This window comes from Orycteropus afer, unplaced genomic scaffold (genome assembly GCF_000298275.1).
Source record: "Orycteropus afer afer isolate SDZICR_OR568_19922 unplaced genomic scaffold, OryAfe1.0 scaffold00115, whole genome shotgun sequence".
Classification (NCBI taxonomy): domain Eukaryota; kingdom Metazoa; phylum Chordata; class Mammalia; order Tubulidentata; family Orycteropodidae; genus Orycteropus; species Orycteropus afer.
Genome location: NW_006921702.1, coordinates 5,923,698 through 5,939,157, shown reverse-complemented (window position 1 = coordinate 5,939,157; position 15,460 = coordinate 5,923,698). Strand labels below are relative to the sequence as shown.

At 37.9% G+C, this 15,460-nt stretch overlaps 1 protein-coding gene across 1 annotated transcript in view; it reads left to right on the top strand.

The window, feature by feature from the left end:
• Nucleotides 1-15,460, top strand: part of COBL (cordon-bleu WH2 repeat protein) — a 374,456-nt gene that overhangs the window by 167,647 nt on the left and 191,349 nt on the right. The window lies entirely within an intron of this gene.

The following is a 15,460-nucleotide window of genomic DNA, read 5'->3' as shown; positions in this document are numbered from 1 at the left end:
AATGACATGAGACAAAGTATATGTGAACTGCTGTATGGAAAGTGAATTTGCTCTGTAAATCTTCACCCAAATCACAATTAAAAAAAAAAAAAAGCAGAAATCAAACTGAATGCAGAAAAATAAATGAAACCAGGAGCTGTTTCTTTGAATTGACTAACAAAATGAACAGCTCACATCTAGACTGATCTAGGGAAAAAGAGAAAGAACAAAAATTACCAATGTTAGGAATGAAAAGGTTATTACATAGTTATTAGTATGGAATCTAAAATTAGTAAAAGAAAAATAAACAAATGTTACGAACTTTACACCAATCTTGAAAACTTGATGAAACAGACTAATTCCTTGAAAAAGACAAATAACCACAATTCACTGAAGATGAAACAAAAGATAGTGGTAGCAGATTGGGTATTGTGGTAATGATGGTAAAAGAGTATTTACCATTAATATATTCATTCATTCACTAAACCAGATATTTTGAGTGTCTGCTATCTACCACAGGACTGAAGTCCATGCTCCATTTGAAGTGGTGTGGAAATAAAGAAAATAAGACAAATCCACAAAATATTTTCAGATATGGGTATGTACAATGAGGAAAATAAGCTGGTGATGTGATTAAGAGTGATGAAACAGGGTAGCTGCTATAGAGTCTGAAGTTGGGAAACTCCTTTCTGTGTCAAGAACTAAATCCTTAGAAAGAAGTAGCCATGTCACAATCTGAGCTAGCAAGAAAATTTAGCCAGGAAGAAAATTCAAGGCCAAGAGACCCCCTAGTGCAGGGGGAGTAAGTTTAGGACAAATTTGTGTTCCAGGAAAAATAATGGATGATGTATATTTTGTAAGAAACCTTCCAGTTTAATCTTCTTGTTATTCTAGTATTTTGTGTTAGATGAAGTCCATAAACCAAGATTATCCTGTTGTTTCCTTTACTGACACTCTTACTTTCATGTCTCTAATAAAAGTAAACTATATAAACTTACTTCTGTAACATGAACTACCTTAAAATTCCATTGTACTTGCTGATCTTTAATGGTTGTATATATCACAGATGCAGACTAGGTTATGGATATTGTTCTTTTAGAGAAATTGAAAAAATTGCTCCATGGTCCATTGCTTTCTTGGCTGCACTTATTTCCTTCAAATAGGAAAATTCATTAAAACTAAATTGATCCCTGCCATATACTGTTCTTAGGGCTCCCTGAAGTTGTAGTTAGGTTTCATCAATAGGGTATCTACTCACAGCAACTGTATATACAACAGAATGAAACACTGTTTGGTGCTGCATCATCGTCACAGTCATTGCTATGCTTGAGTCCAACATTGCAACCACTATGTCAATCCATCTCATTGAAGGTCTTCCCCTTTTTCACTGACCCTCCACTTTGCCAAGCATGAGATCTGTTTCAGTTACTTCATGCTGCTCTAACAGAAAATACCACAGATGGGTGGATTGAACAAACAGAAGTTTATTCTCCTAACAGTTTTGGAGGCTAGAAGTCCAAGTTCAAAGTGCCAGGCTCTAGGGGCTGGGTGAAAGCCCCTCGACCTTTGGCTTCAACTCTGCCTCTTGCTTCACTCAGGCAGCTTCTGGCTGCTGAGGCTGAGAAACCCAAGGTCGACAGGTAAACAGATAGTCCCAATTTTACCAAACCACATCGCAGGCCACTGATTCAAATCCATCAAGAGTCCCAAGATTGGCAGACAATGTGGCAGGCTGCTGAACGACAGAGCTACATGCTGCCAAGAAGCTGGAGACCCTCCTCAAAGCTGCTTCTTATGTACTGGAAACAGACCACACCCCTAAGGCAGCTACTCAGCTGCTTTAGCAGATTCCGCCATGGAGCTGATTACCAATCTCACCATGGGGAATAACTACAACCAGCTGCCCAGTCACTCAAAACCAGGTCCAGCCAAGTTGACACATAACCTTAACTACCACAATAGTGTTCTCCAGGGACTGTTCCCACCTGACAACATGACCAAAGTACAAGCCATTCTCACTTTTAAGGAGCATTCTGGTTGTAATTATTCTGACACAGATTTGTTCATTCTTTTGGGAGTCTCTGAATATTCATTGTTCTTTGCCAACACTACCATTCAATGCATCAATACTTCTGTGGTCTTCTTTAGTCATTGTCCAGCTTTCACAAACATATGAAGCTAATTAAAAGACTTTGGCTTGGGTGAGGTGCACCTTAGTCTTCAAAGAGACATCTTTGTTCTTCTGCAATTCTTTAGAGGTCTTTTGTAGCAGATTTTCCCAGTGCAAATATGTTTGATTTCTTGATTTATGTTTCCATAGGCATTGATTGTGAATCCAAGTAAAATGAAATACTTGACAGCTTCAGTCTTTTCTCCATTTATCATGATGTTTCTTATATTTATCCAGTTGTTAGGATTTTTGTGTTCTTTATGTTGAGATGTAATCCATACTGAAGGCTGTAGTCTTTGGTCTTCATCAGTAAGTTTTTCAAGCCTTCATCAATTTGAGCCAGGAAGATCGTGTCATCTGCATATCACAAGTTGTTAATGAGCTTTTTCCAATCTGATTCTGTGTCCCTCTTTAAATAATCCAGCTTCTGGAATTATTTACTCAGCATACAGATTGAATAAATATGCTGAAAGAATACAACCCTGATGCAAACTTTTCCTAATTTAAACCATGCAGTATCCCCGTGTTCTGGTGGAACAACTGCCTCTTGGTCTATGTACAGGTTCCTCATGAGCACAACTGAGTGTTCTTGAATCCTCATTCTTCACAGTGTTATCCATAATTTGTTATGACCCACACAGTCAAATTCCCTTGCATAGTCAATAAAACACAAGTAAACATCTTCCTGGTATTCTTTGCTTTCAGCCAAGATCCATCTGATATCAGCAGTGATATCATCATTCCATATCCTCTTTGAATACAGCTTGAATTTCTGTCATTTCCCTGTTGATGTACCACTTTTGAATTATTTTCAGCAAAATTTGCTTGTGCATGATATTAATGATATTGTTCAATGATGTCGGCATTCTATTGGATAGCTTTTCTTTGGAATGGGCACAAATACAGATCACTTCCAGTTTGCCAGGTAGCTTATCTTCCAAGTTTCTTGGTATAAATAGGTGACTATTTGCAGTTTTGCATTGGTTTGTTCCAGCATCTCAGTGGGCATCCCATCAATTCTGAGAGCCTTGTTTTTTTGCCAGTTCCTTCAGTGAAGCTTGAACTTCTTCCTTCAGTACTATTAGTTCTTGATCTTATGCTACCTTCTGAAATGGTTTAACATTGACCAATTCTTTTTGGTACAGTGACTCTGTGTATTCCTTCCAGATACTTGCCAGATAGAATTCTTGGGGTCCCCTGAAAAAAAAAAAGAAAAAACCTTTAAAACAGGTGATATGGCCATGTTAGTGAGGATAACTTATAGATCCTTTCAGTACTTCAATAAATGCCTTCTGTAAAACTGTCCAAGTATAGCAGCTTAATAGAAACACCCAGGAGCTCTGGTTTGTGCAATGGTTAAGCCCTCAGCTACTAATTCAAACGTCAGCAGTTAAAACACATTAGCAGCTTCTTGGGAGAAAAGACCTGGCTGTCTTTTTCCATAAAGATTATAGCCTAGAAACCTTATGGGACAGTTCTACCTGTCATGTGAGTCAAAACTGACCTGATGGCACATAACAATAGCACCGTGAAAACATTTTTAGTGTGGAGTTTTGGCTTACTTTGCTATGCTTATTTATTTGTTTAATGTTTTTTCCTAAGTATGAAATTTTGTTAGGAAAATGATTCTCAAGTTAAATACCCTATTCAAAACAATTATTACTTCTGGATTTAGAGTATATTGGAACCAAATTTGAAGCTTCAGTATGTATAACAGTGAGAAAAGGACAGCAACATAAAGAGATAGGGGTCTGTACATATCAATCCATCTTTGATGGCCTTGTATGTTTTGCCATTGTGTAATTACTTTTTGTCTCTTGCTGAGGCTGGTCAGAACTTAGTTCCTGCGTGTCACCATTGCAGACCTGTACTTCAGAGTTCTTCCTGTGAAAGTAGCTTACTGTGAATGGGGGCATGGTGATCTCTTATGCAGATCCAGAGTCTAAGTTTTAGCTGTTTTACAATAGTGTCGAGCATTTTCCATATTCTTAAAGTATGTAATTGGCAGAACTCTAAGGTTCAGATGAAATAACTTGGAAGACATGCCCATTCGCCAAGCTGTGTTTTGCATCTTGTGTGGCCTGCAAATGAAGAGAGCAAAAAATGATTTGTGTGTGTGGATTTAGGTCAAAGAAATGTTCCAACTTAATCATAGATCCTTGATTGGCTTTAGACGATGCATATAAAATAGGCAATTTTATGCTATATGAAGAGAAACAGACTCAATAATCCCATCAAGTTGAAATTTGTTTCATATTTCTACTAAAAACATTTAGTGCTGAAAACAGCAAATAAGCCATGTCTGGCATGGAAGGGAAAATATTTCACATAATACTGAAAAGGCCTGATTTATTTATAAAGGTCCCATTCAACCATAGGAATTTTTTTTTTTTCCACAATCTATTGTTTTGGTAGATACAATTATAACAAAACAAGCACAATATTCTTTGTGTTGTTCTTGTGTTTTTCCATTGCCTGTTTCTTCTCTCTGCCAAAGAACAAAATGTTAAGGAGCCACATGAGTAATTTTAATCCATGAAATTGGGTGACTATAAAAGCTTACAGTCACTAAAACACTTTTTAACAAGGAATGGTTCATTTCACAAGAGAAGATAGAAGATTATTGGAGAGAGATTAGACACAATTGAAAGTCTATTTTTTTAATGGAAACTTTACAAACAATAGCTGTGGTAATTCATAAAAGCCTTATTTTTTATTACATAGTTTTAGTGGTGACAGAATATTAAACCCTGATTAAGCTTTCAATAATTATATAGTTCATATTTTATTTCCTTCATGTATTTTGAATATTAGTTTATACTTGACACATCTGCTCATAGCTTAAGAATATTACTAGAATCCACTTCCTAAAATCCACAAAACTTGTGGTGATGAAACATAATGTTGTTTGTGCCATCAAGTTGATTATGACTTGTAGTGGTCCTATAGGGCAAAGTAGAACTGTCTCATAGGGTTTCTTTGGCTGAAATCTTTATGGAAACAGATTGGCAGGCCTTTTCTCCCATGCAGCAGTTGGTGGGTTCAAACTGAAGACATGAGTTGTTAACTATTATGCCATCAAGTCTCCTTCCATGACGTGTAAGGCATTCCAAATAAGCTGTCATATGCAGGGAATGTCCCTGAGTGAGTGGGAGCTAAACCCTCCCCAAGGAATGTGGCTGTATAGAGTAAATACATTTCACTCCCAGGACATGTGCCAAACGATCTTTATCATTTCCAGAAGAAAATTGAGATTCCCAAATCTCCACTTCTCAGAGTCCATGAAAGACGTGTAACATCAATGCATTCATTTTAGCTTGTGGTGTTTTCATATTTCAATTGTGGTAGACATTCATGTAAGGACCATACCGATGGTGGGTGGGGTGTGGGCAGGGAGTGTCTGAACTGTTGGCAGAGCACACATACTATAATTATGTTCAAAACTGAACTGGATAAGGACAACCAAAGCAATGAGACACTTGCTCAGTACAAGCCTGAACGTGTCTTACTGCACATGGTATTTACTTAAGCCCCAGGCACTCATAGTTCTTAGTCAAGGGCTTCTCCAAATAGATTGAGAAACAGTACAGGCTTAGTTTTACTTCAGATGACACCCAGAGGTACAAAGGAAGGAACACAATATCTACACAAAACCTAAAAGAGGAAGTATTTGGAATGAAGCAGCTCTAACTGGCAACAGGATGAGATTACAACCCTTTCTCAAATTCTGGTGCCCAGGGATCCAATGAAGGAAAACTCCCTGGAAGACCTGGTGTACAGAAGTGGACACTATAACTTATACTTTCCAAGAAAAAAACAGGGGACTAATGGAGCAATTAGGGGGTAAAAGGTGCTCCTTGAACATGAGGAGCTGCTTGCTTACTTCTTTATTGCCTTGGAAGTTATTCCATGATTTCATATTAGTAAGTAATTTTAAAGTTAGCTATATAAACATTTTTTAATAGCCCTTATCTTAGAAATTCTTTGCAGTGCTTGCTTCTAACTTTTTTTAGGAGCAAAAAACCAAAGAACTGTATTACTTTCAGAAAAATAGACCAAATTGCATGAGTAATGAATTGGAGTACAAATATTTATACATCTACTACTGAAAAAAAAATTACTTTTATGTGGACTTTAACTAACAGTGATTCCATGTGTGTCAGAGTAGAACTGTATTCTGTACAGTTTGCACTGACTGATTTGTCCGGTGTTGATTCCCAGGCCTTTTCCAGGGCAACTGGGTGGACTCGAACATCTTACCTTTCAGGAAGCAGCCAAATGTATTAACCATTTGCACCATGCAGGGAGTCCTACTTATACATCCCAAGCCAAACCCATTGCCATGGAGTTGATTCTGAGTATAACGGCCTCATAGGGTTTCCAAGACTATAATTTTTACAGAAGCAGACTGCCACAACTTTTTCCCACAGAGTGGTTGGTAAGTTCAAACTGCTGACCTTTTTGTTAATAGTCAAGCATTTAACCACTGTATTACCAGCACTCCTTTGTTAATACATTTAAAGAAAAACTCACTGCCATCAAGTAGATCCGACTCATAGTGATCCCTCCTTGTGTTTCAGAGGTGGTATTACTAGGAAGTAGATTGCCCAATCTTCCTTCCGAGGGTGGCTGATAGGTTTGAACTGCCAGCTTTCTGGTTAGCAATCAAATGCTTTAGGCACCATGTCAGATAGCAAAGGCAATTGTTCTGTCCACAGAATGTAAATATAAATTTTAAACTTACCTCATGGCATTCTATTTGCTTTTTCAAACATATGCTTTTGCAGTCATTATTTATATATTGTTTTCAAGCCTCTGTGTGCATGTGTGTGTGTGTGTTAGAAAGGGAGAGAATTTTTAGTAAAAATGGAAATGGAAATTGATTCATCTCTATGAGATGCAGGTTAATCCAATTACACCTATTCATAATGCTTCCAGTGCAAGATAGCAAGTGAGGATGGAGTCATACATTTGACTAGGGATGTGCTTTATATTAAATCCCTGTGAACTCTGTGAAATAAGAGAGTAATATGAATATATCACAGTGTATAGGCAGAATCTTTTTTCTTAGTCTCACCATTCAAACATAGACAAATTTAATTTCCTGTTTGCAAACACTTGGGGGCCTTTTAGATACCTGGCTTATACTACATGAGGTCTGAAAAAACAAAGACAGATCTACCTTTGTCCTTAATTTTGAAGAATCCCCAGTCTAGAAAATAAATATATATATTATGATATGGTACTTGCTGAAGCAGAAGAGCATGCATAGTGTCCTGGAGCACAGAAGAGGTGAGATGTGACATTGAAGCTGAGTCTTGACAGACAGACAGGAGCATGCTAAACATATGGTAGGACATTGCTAACAAGGAAATTTTCTGTGTGATAGTATATTGAAACTGAGGAATATGAGGCCTGAAAGAAATGATGGGATGAAACAGGACGAGGAATAAGGGCCACATGTGAGGAGCTTGATGCCATGCTGCAGATATAATTTGAATTTCATCCTACTAGTTGCTTTAAATAGGGAGTGACAAAGAGTAAGAGCTAATCATGCCACACCTCTGGCTGTAAGATCTCACTGTTGTTTCCTTCCTGGAATTTAAAGCAGAACTGAGTCCCACTTTCTTGTTCTCTGTCTGAAATACCCCTTTCTCGTTCTTTTATCTATCTGTCTATCTATTTATTTATTAAAGTTTTTGTGATTTGGGTACAATTTGACCAAAAGATTCATTTTACATTCAACAGTTTGTACACATTTTGTTTCACAACACTGATTACAATCCCCACAGTGTAACAACTCTCCTACCCACTCCTTGTGGTTACTCCTTCCCTACGTTCTTCACACCTGTGCATTTCTGCCTGCCTAGCTATCTCCTTGTGCAAATGCTGCCCTTCTAACCTCCCATGGTTGACTATCCTAAGGAATGTGTCTCACTGGTGTAATTGTTCAGCTCGTAGTCTTGTCTAATGTTTGGCTGAGATTTAAGCCCCAGGAGTGAATCCAGTTCCAGGCCCAAAGGTTGATTTGGGTCCATGGTCATGGGAGTTTTACTAATCTCTATTCAACCAGTAATCCTGGTCTTTTTTGGTTTTAGAACTCCATGATGAGACTGGCAATAGAAAAAATCAATAAGACTAGAAGTTGGTTCTTTGAAAAGATTAATAAAACTGACAAACCACTGGCAGATGTAACAAAGAAAAATGAGGAGAGAATATAAATAACATGAATAAGAAAATAATTAGGTGACACCACAACAGAACTAACAGAAATTAAAGGATAATATCAGGATATGATAAAAAACTAGACTCCAACAAATTAAAAAATCTAGAAGAAATGGACCAATTTCTAGAAACACACAACTTACCGAAACTAACAGAGGCTGGGGTGGAAAATTTAAAAAGACCCATAACAAAAGAAAAAATTGAACAGGTCATAAAAAAATTGCCAACAAAAAAAGCCCTGGCCCAGATGGTTTCAGCAGTGAATTCTACTGAACTTTCAGAGAAGAACTGACACCAATTCTACTTAAACTATTCCAGAACATAGAAAAGGATGGAACCTCCCAAATTCATTTTATGAAGCAAGCATAACCTTGATACCAAAACCAGGTATTGTTGTTGTTATCGTGTGCCGTCAAGTCATCCCCAATTCATAGCAACCCCTCCTTGGTTTTCTGAGGCAGTATCACTAGACATCACTAAAAAGGAAAACTACAGAACAATATCCCTCATGAATATAGATGCTAATATCTTTAGCAAAATCTAGTCAATAGACTCCAACAACATATCAAAAAAATAATACATTATGACCAAGTGAGGTTCATACCAGGTATGTAACGATGGTGCCTCTTTAGAAAAAATAATCAATGTCATCCACCACATATATAAAACAAAGGAAAAGAACCACATGATCATATCAATTGATGCAGAAAAAGAATTTGATAAAATCCAACACCCATTCCTGATCAAAACTCAGCAAAATGGGAATAAAAGGGAAATTCCTAACATAATAAGGGCATATATGCAAAACCAACAGCCAACATTATTCTCAATGGAGAGAGACTGAAATCGTTCCCTTTGCAAACAGGAACCAGAAAAGGATGCCCTCTATTAGCACTTCTATTCAACATTGTTTTGGAAGTCTTAACCAGGACAAAATGGCATGAAAGGGAAATCAAAGGCATCCAAATTGGTAATGAAGAAGTAAAACTATCCCTATTTGCTGATGATATGATCCTATTCATAGAAAAACCAAGAGACTCAGTTAAAAAAAAAAAAAAAAAAAAAACTACTGGAACTAATTGAGAAACTGCATAGTTGTGGGATACAAGATCAACATATAAAATTCAGTTGGATTCCTCTACATCAGCAAAGAGATTGCTGAAAAGGAAATAAGGAAATCAATAAAATTGCAATAGCTACCAAAAAAACCACAAAAACTTGGGAATAAATCTCAGTGACACAAAAGACCTGTACAAAGAAACCTACAGCTCACTACTCCAGGAAACTGTAAGAGATCTACATAAATGTCAGAACATGCCATGTTTGTGGAAAGGAAGACGGAACATTGTGAAAATGTCAATACTACCCAAAGCAATCTATGCATTCAATGCAATCCCTATCCAGATCCCATTAACATTCTTTAAGAATATGAAAAAACAATCACTGATTTTATATAAAAAGGAAAGAGACCTTGAATAAGCTAAGCACTGTTGAAGAAGAACAAAGGAGGAGGTCTCACACTTCAGGATCTCAAAACATACAATACAGCCACAGTAGTCAAAAGAGCCTGGTGCTCGTACAACGAGACATATAGACCAGTGGAACAGAATTGAGAACCCAGAAATAGACCCTTCAACCTGTGGTCAGCTGATTTTTTACAAAGGGCTGAAATCCATTAAATGGACAAGAGTGATCTCTTTAACAAATGGTTCTGGCAAAACTGGATATACATTTGTGGAAAAATGAAACAAGATCTGTTCCTCACCCGAAACACAAAAACTAGCTACAGATGAATCAAAGACTTAAATATGAAACATAAAACTATGAAGTCCCTCAAGTAAAAACTAGGGACAAATTTAGGGGTCCTAATTTATGGCATAAAAAGGCTGTCAAGCATAACCCAAAATGCACAAACAGCTGAAGATAAACTATGTGAATGGGACCTTCTAAAAATTAAATTTTTAGATGCTTCAAAAGACTTCTCCAAAAGAGTCAAAAGATATACAGATTGGGGAAAATAATATTCAGCAGTGACATATTTGACGAGAGACTTATCTCTAAAATTTATAGAAAACTCCAATACCTCAACAACAAAAAGATTAACAATCCAATTGAAAAATGAGCAGAAAACATGAATAGACACTTCACTAAACAGGATATTCAGGCAGCAAGCAAATAAATAAAGAAATGCTCATGATCATTAGCCATCAGAGAGATGCAAATCAAAACAACAATGAGATACCATCTCACTCCAGCACTAATGGCAAAGTTCAACAAGATAGAAAATAACAGGTGACAGTGTGAAGAGATTGGGACTCTCCTACACTGCTGGTGGTACTGTAAAATGATACAAGCACTGTGGAAAGCAATTTAGCAATTCCTTAAAAAGTTGGAATTAGAAAAACCATTTGCCACAGCAATCCCATTATTAGGTGTATATCCTAAAGAAATGAGAGCCAGGACAAGAACAGATATGTGCACACCCATGTTCCTTACAGCACTATTGACAATAGCCAAAAGATTGAAACAACCTAGGTGGCCATCAACAGAAGAATGGATAACTAAACTATGGTACGTACACACAATGGAATACTATGCAACCCTAAAGAATAATGTGGAATCTCCAAAACACTGCATAATGACAGATGAACTTGGAGGATATTGTGCTGAGTGAAATAAGTCAATCACAGGAGGACAGATATAGTATTAGTTCATTATTGTAAAAAGCCAAGGAAAGTTTATATATGGAAGGAAACTTTATTTGTTGGTTACCAGGGATGGGAGAGAACACTGCAAAAGGAAAAAAAAAAGTGCATTGACCCATGTCACTTTACTTTTGTGTATTTCACTGTACATAAATTATATTTCAATAAAATGTGTTTTAAAAAAAATAGAAGAAGAAGAATTTCAGAAGAGTCTCTTCTGACATCCATTTTGGTTTTCTATTCTTTTCCTGTATTTTTAATGACCTTTTGCTTTCTTCATGTATGATATTCTTGATGTCATCCTACAACTCATCTGGCTTTTGGTGATGGAGGTACTGGAGAAGCTCAATATCTTCAGCCCAAACAAGGCCAGGAGCTGACTGTGTGACAGATCATCAATTGCTCATATACAAATTCAAGTTGAAGATGAAGAGAATTAAAATAATCCCACAAGAGCCAAAATATGACCTTCATTATATCCCACCTGAATTTAAAGACCATCTGAAGAACAGAGATCCATAGATTAACATTTGTTATTACTGATAATGCAATATTATGTCATAGTATTTACCTTTGTTTTCTGTACCTCTTATGTAGCCCTCTGTGTCTTCATTTTCCTTAGTGATAGTGTGCTGGTCACAATCTTTGGTTATATTGCCTTTCTTCCCTCATTCTTTTGCATAGCTGGTTCCTTATCATCATTCAAAACAAATGTTCACCTCCTCAGAGAGGCTACCTTGGACTGTCCTGTCTGAATGTCAGTTCTGTATCCCCAGTCCCATTCAATGTCACTATCGTGTTTTTTCTCTTTAAAGAAAGATATGAGCTCTTTAACTTTTTGTTTTTGTTATTGTTTTTATGAGTCAGCTTTGTTGTGACCTTGTATTGAACAGAAAAAAAATATTGCCTGGTTGTATACCATCTTGTGATTTTTGTAATTTTTGCTCCCACACTATATCAGGCAGCATTCTTTTGTGATCCATTGGGTTTTTATTGGCTGATTTTCAGAAGTAGATTGTCAATCCTTTCTTCCAAGTCTATCTTACTCAGGAAGCTCCAATAAAACCTGTCCACCATGGGTAACCCTTCTGATATTTGAAATACCAGTGGCATAGTTTTAGCATCCCATCAACATGCAAGCTACCACAAGAAACTGACAGATGGGAGCTCTGTAAATATAGGGAAGGTATTGGTCTCTCTCTCTTTCTTTTTTTTTTTTTTTTGAGTCTCTGCCTCCTTTGTGTAGTTCAGGGCCTGCCACATAATAGCTGCTTAGTAAAATATGAATGAATACATAATGAAATATGTTAGCCACATGGAAACTGAATTGAAGAAAGGAGAGAGATAGGAGACAAGACAGTGATTACAGAGATGTTTTAAAATAATTCAGGCAGGAATGGTAAGAGCCTCAATAAGAGTTGCAAAGGGGGTGAGAGGGAAATGTGGTTTTGAGAGACCTTCACAAAAAGAATTGAAGTCCTTTGAGAAGTGAGGAGGAGGGAAGGATTATTAGCATCTGTAATATGACCAACCTTAGAAGACCATTGGAAAAGGAATAGGCCAAAAGCATCTGTAGATACAGATTATGATTTGGGCATGGTGTACTTGAAGTATTTTCAGGGAACACTTGTGCAAAGGATCCATTGGCATTTGTACCTAAAGCCTAAGAGAAGTATGTGCACAGCAAGGATGAGAGGATTATCAGCAGATAGGTGATAGTCGGGAAGATGGGAGTGTATGGAAATGAAATGAAACATGAAGGGTTTCATGCCAAGGAAGGAAAGGCTTGTTCAGGTGCAGAGATATAGAGAGTATCTGCAGAAAATCACATATATAAGGAAGGAAGAGGGAAAAGTAAAGGGGAGGACACTGATCAACAGAGAGGCCACATAGTATAAGGAAGTAAAGAAGCCTTCAGATATAGCCATCAAGAGAAATGGGAACATGAGCATACACAGCAGCCCAGGAGTGTAGGGAGGAAGCTAGATGGTGGGGAGGGGAGGGGCTGAGGTAGCAGAAAGGGAGTTCAAAGGGAAGCCAATATGGCAGCAAACCTGGTGATGAGGGGAGGATTTTTATTTTCATTTTTAATCCTGTGAGTATGTGTGCATGTGTGTGACATTTCAATGATGGCAAAGGTATAATGTGGTCTGGCTTATTAACGAGAAGCTGAATATTTATAAAGAAGCTTGTTGAATTCCTTGAGACATTCTGCAGAGGAGTGTCTTCAGAGCCGGGCTGGGGGAAAGGTTAGTTCTGAGGAAGCAGCATGTACTCAAGAGAGCTAATCTGTGCCTTGATGACCTTTGCTTTGTCTGTGATATGTTAGTAAGATCATTTGCTTAGAAGGAAGGGAGGGAAGGTGGAGTAACACAGGAGAGGAATAAATGTTTGGAATGTGGAGGTGGAAAAAGCAAACAAAAAGAATGTATAGAAGGATTTCTGAACATCCACTTTGGCTACTAAAGCTGGACATACACATATCCTATGACTCATGCACTTCCAACTGAATACCTGTGTTCACTAGAACACACACACATGGATGGCCACAGCAGCACTATTCATAATATCCCCAAACTAAACATTATTTAAGTATCTTTTTAAAGTAGAATGAATGAAGAGTAGTATATCCATGCAATATAACACTGCATAGAAATCAGAGTAGACAGTCTGTATCTAGATACACAACATGGATTGATCTCACAGAACAAGCATGCCAGACATAATTAAGTACAAAAACAGGCTAAACGAATGTAAACTCCCAGAAGCCAGGAAACTGGTTACTGTTGGTGTGGTGGTTAAGTGTGTGTGTGTGTGTTTGTGTGTGTGTGTGTCAACTTGGGTGGGCCTGGTTGAGTGGCTGGGCAGCTGGTGGTAGTTATTCCCCATGATGAGACTGCCAATCACCTCCATGGCGGGATCTACTACAAGCAGCTGAGTAGCTGCCTTAGGGATGTGGTCTGCTTCCTGTATATAAGGAGAAGCCTTGGGGATAGTCTGTAGCTTATGGCACCCTTGGACACTGCATGTACCCCATGTCATTGTTCAGCATCCTGCCATGCTCTGCTGACCTTGGGACTTACAATGGACTTGAATTAATGGCCTGCCGTGTGGTTTGATAACATCGGGACTGTGCCACTTTATTTGTGGACCTTGGGCTTCTTAGCCTCCGCAGCCAGTAGCTCTCTGAGTGAAGAAAGGCCTCTAGCTTCAGTGGGCCAGGAGCAAGAGGCAGAGTTCACTGAAGCCCAAGGTCGAGGGGCTTTCACACAGCCCCTGGAGCCTGGCATTTTGAACTTGGACTTAAAGCCTCAAAATTGTGAGAGAATAAACTCCCATTTGTTAAGTCCATCCCATTTGTGGTATATTCTTGTCAGAGTGGCACTAGGTAACCAGAACAGTTGGGTAAGATAAGAAATATGATGCTAGGCAGAGGATCCTTGAGGTGATTGGTCACAGGTGCAGGCCAGTGAAGGAGGGGGACAAAGTTAAGGAGGGTCAGTGGCTCAAGGAGTCAGGGTTCTAGGTAGACTCAGAACAAATTTAGAGATACAAGGTTGGGTAGTAGGGTGTGATCCAGGGATGATGATGATGATGTAATCTGGGTATTGGCTATGGAAGAGGATAGCTGAAGTGGACTGGTGGACCATAGGAGGTCTGAAGCCTAGAGGAGGAAGTAAAAATGGTGCCAAGTGTTTGTTGGCTTCTAGCAAGGGTTCCCTCTTTGACGGTTTGTTAGCTACAAGTGGGAGATGCTATTAAGTATCCTGGCTTACTTTTGCATGTCATCACTTCTGTTTGTTAAGGAGATTCTCTGATGATTCTGCATCCTGAATTCCCAAGGATTCTTTATCAGTCTTAAACCACTCCCATCATCTGTCACATGCTGTGGAGAATAGGGTAGAATCTGGTCATATTCCTCTGCTAGCTTCCTTGTTCTCTGATACCTCAGGCTTTCAGAGGGTGTGTTTCACATTCAGAGTTTGGGGACATAGTGTGCCAATACCAGTGATTGGAAACATTCTTACATGCATCATTGTGAAATTTTAAACAAGAAGGAATTTTGACTTCAAAAGATAAAAAGATTACAAACCTGCAAATAACCATCTATGTACATATTCCCAGCAAATACAATTTTAGCAGAGAAATGAACCTTTAACAAATATTTGCAGAATGGTACAAGATTTATTGCCACACTTTGGAGAATACAAATAGAAGTAAAATTTAAACCTTAAGACCTCCAATTGAAAATCCCTCTATTTTAAAACTATTAGCACATGCTAAGCATTTTATTTTAGGGCATTTTGTTCTAATTAAGGTCGAAATAAACTGCTTAAGCAGCAACTTTTGTTTCTTCTCGTAACTTTTTTTTTTTTTTTTT